The 10,438-nt window shown below is 36.2% G+C and overlaps 1 pseudogene; it reads right to left on the reverse strand.

Annotated features, from left to right (window-relative positions):
* Positions 1-6,227: 6,227 nt before the first annotated feature.
* LOC140809108 (ABSCISIC ACID-INSENSITIVE 5-like protein 7) lies at positions 6,228-8,577 on the reverse strand (annotated as a pseudogene).
* Positions 8,578-10,438: the final 1,861 nt, after the last annotated feature.

Consider the following 10,438-nt stretch of genomic DNA (forward strand, 5'->3'; position numbering starts at 1 on the left):
TGAATTCCTACAATGATAATCTTCTTAGCCCAAACATCTTATAAGTCACCAATCTTCAAACTTTCACCTTCGCGTAAACAAACTTAAGAATATTTTCATTTTCGCATCTTCATTCCTCAAATCTTTTTTTTACTGCATTCATTCTCCCTTACATTCAATAGTCCAACCGTTACTTAAGCTCCTCCAGTGGTGTTTCTTTTTTCCCGACTCCTGTAATCCACCCAAATTCGTTTTTGATCGTGCTAAACTTCTTCCATTGTTTGATATTTCTTACATCAGTCACAAATATATCTATCACCACTGGGCACATCACCACTGCGGCTCTGTCCAGCTTTTCAACAAGTAACCAGGTTCAAACCATGTTGTGCCCAGCCGCATTAGCTCAAGGAGTCGGTAAATTTTTACCATTTTTCCAAGTCTTCATCATCAATGCTTTAAATTTTCCTCCATTAATTTTCATATGCTTAAGGTGTTTGATTTGCTGTGAATGTGGTTTGTGTGTTCCATTTTCTCATTGTGGTTCATCTTAGAACTTGGTCGATCCAATAGCTTTGAAACTTGAATCCCAAGAGCTCAAGTTTTTGTTTGGCTTCATTTTTTTGGATTTTTCTTCCACTTTGACTAATTTGAGGTGTTCGATGTCGTGATTAAATATTCAAGCTAGTGTGCTTTTTTTCTGATTGAATTTGTGATCTTTTCCTTTCAGCATATGTGTTTAGGGCTTTTCTTGATGTTTCATCACGCACTTTCTTCGTATTTTTAATTGCTCATGTGTACACTTACATCCAATACACCAAAATATTTGCAAAAGTTTTTTTAGGAGTAACTTCGAATGCTTGTCAAGTTTATTCACTCCACCCCACAACCTATTTTAGGCCAAAATAAATTCTTTGGATGGTCTGTTTTGCTTGCGTCTTTGGTAAATTCTTCACACGCCTTCCTCTGAGTGAATGCCCCTCTTTGACTTCGTATGTTGTGCTACCATTTGACCATTCATAATTGCATAGAAGACAGTTGGAGAAATGTGAGGATTTGAGAACCACAAAGGTCGGTGCAAAAAGTACCTTAAAGACCATTGGAAATGAAAATTCTTGTCTCATGAGAGTGTTGTTGGTCAATCCAAAAGAAAATTACCATGTTTGGACGAATATATTTGCAAGCAGCTGAGCATATACATATGAATTGTCATACACCTTGAGAGAAAATAAAACATAGATTAGGAAGAGTAGTTGTATTTTATTTTACATGTTTGTCATGATTTTTCCAGTGTCTTTCTAATTTGTAGACTTGTTAAAGTGGTTTGGAAGCCGAACTTTGTTTTTGGAAATATGTTACTGTCATTGCATCTATTGCATGAGATATATTTGGACTTGTTGTATTTTTGACATGTTGTATTTACAAGGAAAATTCTGTCGAATTTTTTTCAAAACAACCAAATGACATGTTTTATACAATATACCTCATAACCAAATGTACCACTCTCCTTTTAACCATTATCAATCACATATAAAAAACCAATTCCCTAGCATATTATCACATGTGATCACTAAATATTTCAATCAATTTACAAATTCAGCTTCAGACCATTATCATACCAATTATTTTTCAATCAAGTAAATACAATTAAAAGCACAAACTTACTTATTTAAGGCCATAATTTTGCCATGTTTTCTTGAATCATGAAAGTGCCTAAATTACCAATTTTATAGCAACTTCAAGCCTTGGATTAAAAACCATTTCACTTACAATTAACTTGTAGCTTTCATGGAACAACTTTTGTCTACAACAATATACCGGAAACTGTATTATGCTTCATGAACTTTTTCTTCAAATACTAGTTTATCATCATCCTTCCGCCCAATAACTTATTAGAAAACCTGGTCATTCCCTCAAATTTTTATATCTTCTACAAAAAATGAATTTTAGTGGTTGGAAGTGGAAATTTATGGAATTTTATCACCTGACACACTTTTGTCTTCATTGATTAGGAGGAAGAACGGATTCCATGATCCCTAAATTGATCATTTCAATATGAGGATTGTAATCCTTTGAGTACTGACTTGAGGATGTCTCTGGATTCCCCAACCTATATAGCAGAGATCTTCCATGTTGAGCTTTAATCTTTGACCTTACCTGATTCATTTGGCCTTTGAAGGATGATGATTCGATGTATTGTTGGTTTCTTATCTTTGAGACCAAGAATCTCCATCATATATAAAATTCTCCTTTCCATATACCACATTCATCCTTTCATAAAAATGATTATCTATAGTTGAACTCCATATGTATATCATTCACCTCAAAATCTTATCTCTAGGTACCCAACATTTTTGTGCATTTCTTGAGGGAATTCTTCATTTTCCACTTTGACAATGATTCTTTTAACTCCATATAATTTTTTTTGGAATTCAATATTTTTCATGATTTTCATCATATTTGTAAGTGATCTTTTCCAAGTAGTTTTTTTAAGAGACCAATGGACCTTCATCTCTATGTCCTTCCTTGACCTAAAAGACGATGTTTTTCCAAAGTACTTGTTCACCAGTCTTTTGGCATGGATCCCCTATTATAGCTTATATTATCCCATATTTCAAATGCATTCCCGTACTGTAATGATGATCATCCATATTGAAACATTCATCATTTATGTATTCGGCTTCGAAATCATATTGGGGGATACCCAATGCTTCGCATTTTTTGGGTCTGCATATTTCTGATCACATTTTATCGTCCTTTTTCATTTATCAAAGTTCTAAAATAAGTGGAATTCACATTTACGAACCTCTTTCCTTTAAATTCATTGAATGATTGTGCTCGGAGATTTCTACTATGGTTTGTTAAATTTGTTCACCCTTATCTTAAAACTTGCTCTTTTGACTCCACGAATCTCTTCCTTGAACAACGGATCTTAGTCGTCATCCTCATTGTGTTCAATAGCCCTTCTGCCAAATTTAGACTCGGGTTTTTGTGGTTCTACTGTCTAGAATATTCTTTTAGTGGCCTTTTCCCTCAACATCCTTTGTTTTTGTGTTATGGTTAAATGAAAACAGAGTTTCTTGTGTCATATAACTTGCCACTCATCAATCTTCCTTATTTTAGGTTTCAATACACCTTGGAACTGTGGAGGATATCCCTTGAATATGGGGATTGACTCTCTCATGACTCCTCTACTGAGAGGACCAATGATCCCTCAACTTATGCATTGGCGAACCTTCTCATGAAAATTAAACTCTTTTCAAGAGATTATGTGATACTCGAACACAATTGAGTGATCCTCGCACATATGATCGGTTGTCTTGCCCAAAGGCCATGGATCCACGAGCATATACCGATATATGTGATCCTCACTTGCATAAGGTGTAATCCTCCAGTATAATCCTTTAAATCATACCCCTTGTCTTAAACATCATATTATTGGTACTCAATACTTCTTTATGATTTCCTGGAAGTGATTCTGGTTCTTTGCCTTTAGGCATAAGTGTTTTACATTAAATATCGTTTCTTTGGGAATCCAATACTTTTTCATCACTTTCTTCATATTCTTCTTTAATTTTTCTCTCTTTCCTAGATTAATCAACATACCATGTTATCTTATTTTCCTCCACGAGCCATCCATATTTTTCAATACAGTCTTGGAAAATGACAACTCTATGTTACACCATATTTTTTAGAAAAATACTCCATATTATTGTGATTTTCATCGTCTAAGTGGTGGATATTCTCTTCCACATTTGTGTGCCATGAAAATGATTTTATAAAGAGATTATGATAATTCCCTGATAATTTTTTAACTCATCGTTTTTTATTTTGACACTATTCTGGCATTCCTCATCTTTGCCAGAATTCTACTGATATTCTACATCTTCTTCCAATTCGCTCATCGTGGTCAACATAATCTGCTCACTTTGTCTGTCATACGACTCATGGCTTCTTCTAAATGTTTTATGACACTTGACATCATAAAATCCAATTTTTCTTCCTCATAATCTAGGTTCAAAGTTACATAACAAACTGAGGATTTCTCATAAATTTCTTGAGGGTGTTCTTTTTTATATTTCACTATGTTATGAAAGAATCCCTAATCGGATCCTTGTTTTTCAAATCTTTGCCCTTCACGTGAAACTCATGTTAATTCTTTTGAAACATAATCGTATGGATATACAAAAAATCAAAAATCATGTATTCCTCGGTATCAAACAATGCATTCCATTCATGTAACTACATCCTTCTGTTGTACCTTTCAAATAAATTTTGTCTTCTTTTCCTCAGTAAAAAAATAAAAATAAAAATAAAAATAAAAAACTTGAGGTCCAACATGAAACTTGTGATTGGTTGTAAATCCATATTTCATCTCAAGAAACACAACCATATAAACATGAAAAATTATGATTAGCATATTCTCCATGTTATTAGGAATTTATTCATGCATTCAGTTGGTGAAGTGATCTCCCCAAATAGTATTCATCATCTAATTCCTTCAATATTTTATATGTAGAAGTTGCCTGAGAAATCCATATCTTATTTTGTGAAAGGTCATTATATGAATCTGAAAACTCATAAATCATATGTCATGCATTCCAAATATCCACTGAGTGCATTCCTTTCCATTCATAAACCTACTGGACTTCGAAGCATACTTTCGTTATTCTCAGTATTTCCTCTCTTCTTTGGCAGCATGTTCACTCCCACGTGATTGATGAGTTTTTAATGAGTCTCGGTAAGCTTTGGAGACATCTTGGTCCTACTAGGTGTGCCTAAATCTGTTTGCACAAAAATGTTGTATGCGTGTCAGGCACAAAATCGTGCCAGACTTCTACGATCAAGCGTTGCGAATCCCGATTCGATTGTTAGTTCTAACTCTTTTGGTAAGCCACAAGCTAAGAATTTAAACAAAGAGTCTGATGAAATTTGCAAAAGAAAATAATGAACAACATCTATATATTATGAATCGAAATAAAGTTTTTACAATTAGAATTGAAAAAGCTAGATGAATAGGCTAAAAATTTAAGAGAACAAAAGAAAATCTACTGAAAATATGCGACATGATTAGGCTAAAATTCATGAAATTTGTAAAGAGTATTTTTGCTATAATTTTGAGTTGATTGTTGATGGAGTTGTCGAGAGGCTTTCTGAACGGATTGGCCACATTCCACCACAATCGATCATGGATTGTGGGTCTGCTTCTCTAGTCATGCACACATCACTCATTTAAACCGTCCAACTCTTCAGATTTCATGGACTCTAATCTAATGGACTTTCAATTTTAGTTGGGCTTACACACTTTGGGCCTAACAAGGTGTGATAATAAGAACACAAAAAATATATGCTGCCCATATTTTAACTAATAAGATTATAAATAACCATAAATGTTAAAAACAAAAAAAATATGCATAATAGTTGACTAATAAATCTAGCTAATTAATTATAAAATAATTTCAGTTCTTCAAATTTCAACAACAAAATCGTTAGAGGAATTCGGGTTTCAGATTGCCAAACCTACTGGCTTGTAAAAATGTGGTTCCAAATTTATCAAGCTGATACACGCAAGAATTTAATTAGAAGATAAACTGAATAATACAGGGCACTTAAACAAGAGTGAGTCTCATGTGAGACCGTCTCACGGGTCATAATCCGTGAGACGGGTCAACCCTACCCATATTCACAATAAAAAGTAATACTCTTAGCATAAAAAGTAATACTTTTTCATGGATGACCCAAATAAGAGATCCGTCTCACAAATACGACCCGTGAGACCGTCTCACACAAGTTTTTGCCCTTAAACAATAGCTACATGTCAAGCCACCCTATACACCTTTTCAACCAATAATTGGACAAAAGAATCCACATGTATATTTTACAACCTAACAGTAATTATTCAAGCACAGTTACATAAGCTTAAAAATAAGTAGCTAAGGCCACATTTGGAGCCAATTAGTCAAGTGATGAACCAATAAAAAAAACTGGACAATGTCCGTTCAAAACATGCCGTTACAGTACTTCACCATCTACAAATCGAACTTTATAATGGTAGCGGCCGAACATCCTCGACCACAGCCACGATTGATGGCAACCGTGCTCCTGGCCATAGATTTCTCAGGTCGGCATATCCTACCAAGCGTCTCAAGTGCGTGAAAGAAAGAAGTCACAATTGAACAACCCAAAAAGAACAAACAGCAAGTCCGCGACTGCTTTTAACAAGTTGCTACAACACTAATAAGCCAAAAAGATTTTAAACAGTTTCCAGTTCTATAATTTTACCAAACTTGTCCATTGTACTACAATGCTTAGTTACACCGCAGATGAACAATGAAGTCCAGCATTCACTAATTACGGGAAAACACATCTTCAATACACAATGCCAACCAGTTCTATAATTTTACCAAACTTCGCTGTTGTAGTTCAATGCTTAGTTACACAGCAGATGAACTGTCAAGTCCAGCATTCGCTAATACACAATGCCAACTACTCGACTAACGACGGTTCAAAATTCTCTCTTAGTCTTTTACCAAGGTCCTGTCAGTGTGCGTCTCAAGCATCGTCTTTTACCTCCCCATGGTGTCGATTCCAACATCTGCCAACAGATGAAACAGAATATTTACAGCAAAGAAGAGAATGTGATACACACAAAAGCAGCATCCTTGTGCCGGTGACAACGTAGTGACAGTAGTTGTAAACAACTTTAATTACTTTATCTTATGTGCATACAGCATTGATTAACAACACAGGAAACAAAAATTCAATAAAAAATCTGAGTACCTGATTTTTCAACATCTCCTCGAATTCTTCCTGCAAAACATCACGAAGATGTGTGTTTTTTTTTCCTCAAATCAAAATCATGAGAGTCCATAAATATCTCCCTAATGTATAGTTTGAATGTCAAAATAGATGAACCTGTTTTTTCTGCAGCTCTCTGTTCATTTCTCGGAGTTTTGCCACTTCTGCTTCCAATTCCAGCGTATAGGCCTGCATTTTCCGAGTCACGACATATATAAATAAAACTATTAATGACGATATGTGTGATAGTAAACAACTACAAAATTTTTTTTAAAAAAAGTAACTAATATACTGAATTATAACATATTCTGAAATGTGAAATTCAAACACTTACATATTACTTCAAATGAATAACTCAATTCATTGTTTCGTTACAAATGTGTGGTGCTTATGCTTGAAACAGAACTGAGTGTTACAGGCAATTCCCAGCACAAAGATCTTGATAAAAAAAATCCTATCTATACAATAAAAAATAAGTTTCAGATAGGAAAACTAAAGCATGTCAATTGAGTAGAAATCAATATTGGGCCGTTCTCATATTATTGATGCACGAGATATATGAGTAAGAGGTGGCAAAATGAAGTGATAAATCTGTTCACCTGAAATATATCCTTTACTCAAACGAAAAATAGCCGTATTCTATCTATCTCACGTAAAAACTCTGATTAACATGTAAACCAGGGGTAAATATAGCTGCTTCTATAACCAAAGAATGGTCACCTGCTTTCTAGCTCGTGACCTTGAAGCAGACTCCCTGTTTTTAATCATTCTCATCTGCCTTCGCTCCACTACGTTCTCCAAAGAACTTGGTGATTTCTTTTCTCCGCCTTCACCAAAATTATAAACTGTAGGGGACAGTGTTGGTGGGTCTTTCTTACTCTTTACAGGAGCTTCTGACCTCAGATTATTCCTAGGAGGCGGAGCACTCCTCACAACTGCTGACGTAGTGTAGTCCATCAATAATCCTTGTTGTTCCACCTTGATCTCTATTGCTGTTGACCGGCTTTGCCATTCCTACGGCCAATCCCTTTGCTCCTGGGCTATATAGCTGAGCATAGCTTCCAACTTGTAATAAAGAAGAAAAGGCCATGTTAGTTTGCTTAATAAATGGTGGTCGTACTTGTGGTTGTGGGAGCTGAGGTGGTTGCGAGGACGGCCTCACAACGCTCATATTGATCCTCAAGTTAGTCGAACTATGAAACATGTTACGTGAAGCAATGTGATTACCCAAGACACCATTGTTCTGATATGGTTGTTGAAATCCTGAGTTTGAAGCAGCATAGTTACCACTTGAAGGAGGTAAACTACCATATATTTCATTGCCGTTTGATATTCCAGATGGTCGTGTATCTTCTTTTGCCACCGATGTTCTAGCTAAAAATTCTTCCAATGTGATCTTACCTAAAGTAGGCGCAGGCGCCCTCGGCTGTAATTTTGAACCTCCGCTATCACATCCATCTTTTACACCAATAGCTTCATTGAGGACATCCCTCCACGCTTCATCAACGGTTTTTTGGCTGGGTGTCCTTGACAATATTAAAGAAGCCTGACGTTGCAAATTTCCAAACTGCACACTTTCATCTCCTCCACCAGTAGAAGTTGCCAGAGCCTGGCTTTCTGCAGGTGTCCAAATGCTCTTAAAAGGTCCTCCATGTTCACAGATCCACAATCCTTTCTAGGTTCGCTCAAACTAATCTGAAACTCATCAAAAGTCAAAACAACATATTGAGAACTATCAACCAAACAGATAATTACCGGTAGGCTTCCCTCCTGAATTTGTAGTATCCCAGAAGTACTTGAAGTTCAGGTACGTCCCCATCATTGCAAGACTGCAAAGACGACCGTCCTCTAGCTGGCAAGTTCATTATCATCAGCCTTTCAACAACCTTAGTGAATCATCAATTAATGCAATATCTTTCTACCTTATCGATGCACAAGGTAGTTCTTTCTTTGTGATTGAAAGAAATTTTTAAGAAGAACCAACCCCACAAATGATAAAGAAAACATCTATCTGGTGGCACATTGAACCAAATACTCCTATCAAAAACACTTTTTGCTGTGACAGAAGAGGAACCCCATTCACGAGTACTTAAGAAAACAAGAAAACAGGTATGCAAACCAATGGAAGGAAGAGGAAGAAGGGATTATGAAACCCAAAACAGATTAAATTTCCTAATACAAATAATACAGGTTACGGACAACCAAACACTTAGCTTTAAAGAATGGACACCACCTGATAAGTTCAAAAGAGACAGGCAAGGGCACAAGAGTCAATTTCCCCTTCCCAAAGACCACACGAGCGCATTCATTAGCTTTGACTCACTAAACCCAAAATCTCAACGTACCCAACTTTCAAGCATCGACGAATAACATTCAGAGAAAAGAAGACCCGTCAAGTTTTCACATCCACTCTTCTACAACGAGTTGTACAAATATAAATTAATTGAATTAGATGACACCAATTACAAACATTCTAAAAATTGCGGAGATCACTCGGAAAACAGGAAGAAACTGAATTTAATCCAGCAGAAACTATAAAAACATCGCATCCTAATATAGAAAGAGGGAAGGAATGCAGAGATCGTGATTCGCACCGATTCGAGGATCACTGGAGTTGACAAGTATCTCCTGCTCCTTTGAGCATTGATTTTATGTCACGCCCCGAAACTCGGAGTTGACACCGGCGTCGTTTACAATCACACAATTTAAAACGACAAGCCTTCTCGTAGCACAGTATAAACCAAACCAGTTTATATCATAATTTCAAACGAAATAAACAATTGTCTTTTACATCCGAAAATCAACAAATGACAGAATTAAGTGCGGAAACGTCTTACAGCTTATTAAATCATAAAATTCGAAATATACTACTGCTAGTACTGGTCGCGTGGATCACCATCCCCAAAACTGTTCGGACTCTTCGTCCTCAACCTGTTCTTCGGACGACTTATCTGGGAAGGTTGTAAGGGGTGAGTATTTGGGAATACTCAGCAAGTGGGGGATATCGAGCACAATATAAATCAACATGTAAAATTTCGAATTAATCATATGACTTGCATAACATTTTCGTACCACATGCATAAACATATATCAAGCACTGCAATTTATCGACCTTCTATGGTTTACTGACGTCAGTCCCTCATTTTTACTCCTCTAAGGGGGCGAGGCCGTATAGCGGTTATATCCCCCACCGCGTAAGGGTACGTCATGGTTGGGATTCCCACCCATATACGGTTGACTCCTCACAGTGCGTTTAAAAATCGTATGACAATACAAGAAAGGTAGAAAGAAGATTGTACTCGACTATTTATTTTCTTTTAAAATCGAAAACATGCATACTCGAATCTGAAATTTCAAAGTTTGAAAATAGCCCACTTACAGTATATAATGATGCTAAAAACGTGGTGCACAACTTCGGGGATTTGGTCGCTTTTCGTTCCTTGTCCGGGCAGCGCTTCGGTTCTATTTCTCGGACGATTTGAGACGATATTTGGGCAGAGTTTCGCTAGGGAGTGTTGCTGAAATTCTCAAAAATTCAGCAAGAATTTCGAAAATAGGGTGTAGGAGAATGAAAGGGGTGATGGGGTATTTATAGGTGGATGAGAGGATGTTAAACAAGGTAGTCAATCATGTCTAAAGTTGGCCTCCAAATCCTATGGTTGAC

This window comes from Primulina eburnea, chromosome 13 (genome assembly GCF_022965805.1).
Source record: "Primulina eburnea isolate SZY01 chromosome 13, ASM2296580v1, whole genome shotgun sequence".
NCBI classification, from domain to species: Eukaryota; Viridiplantae; Streptophyta; class Magnoliopsida; order Lamiales; family Gesneriaceae; genus Primulina; species Primulina eburnea.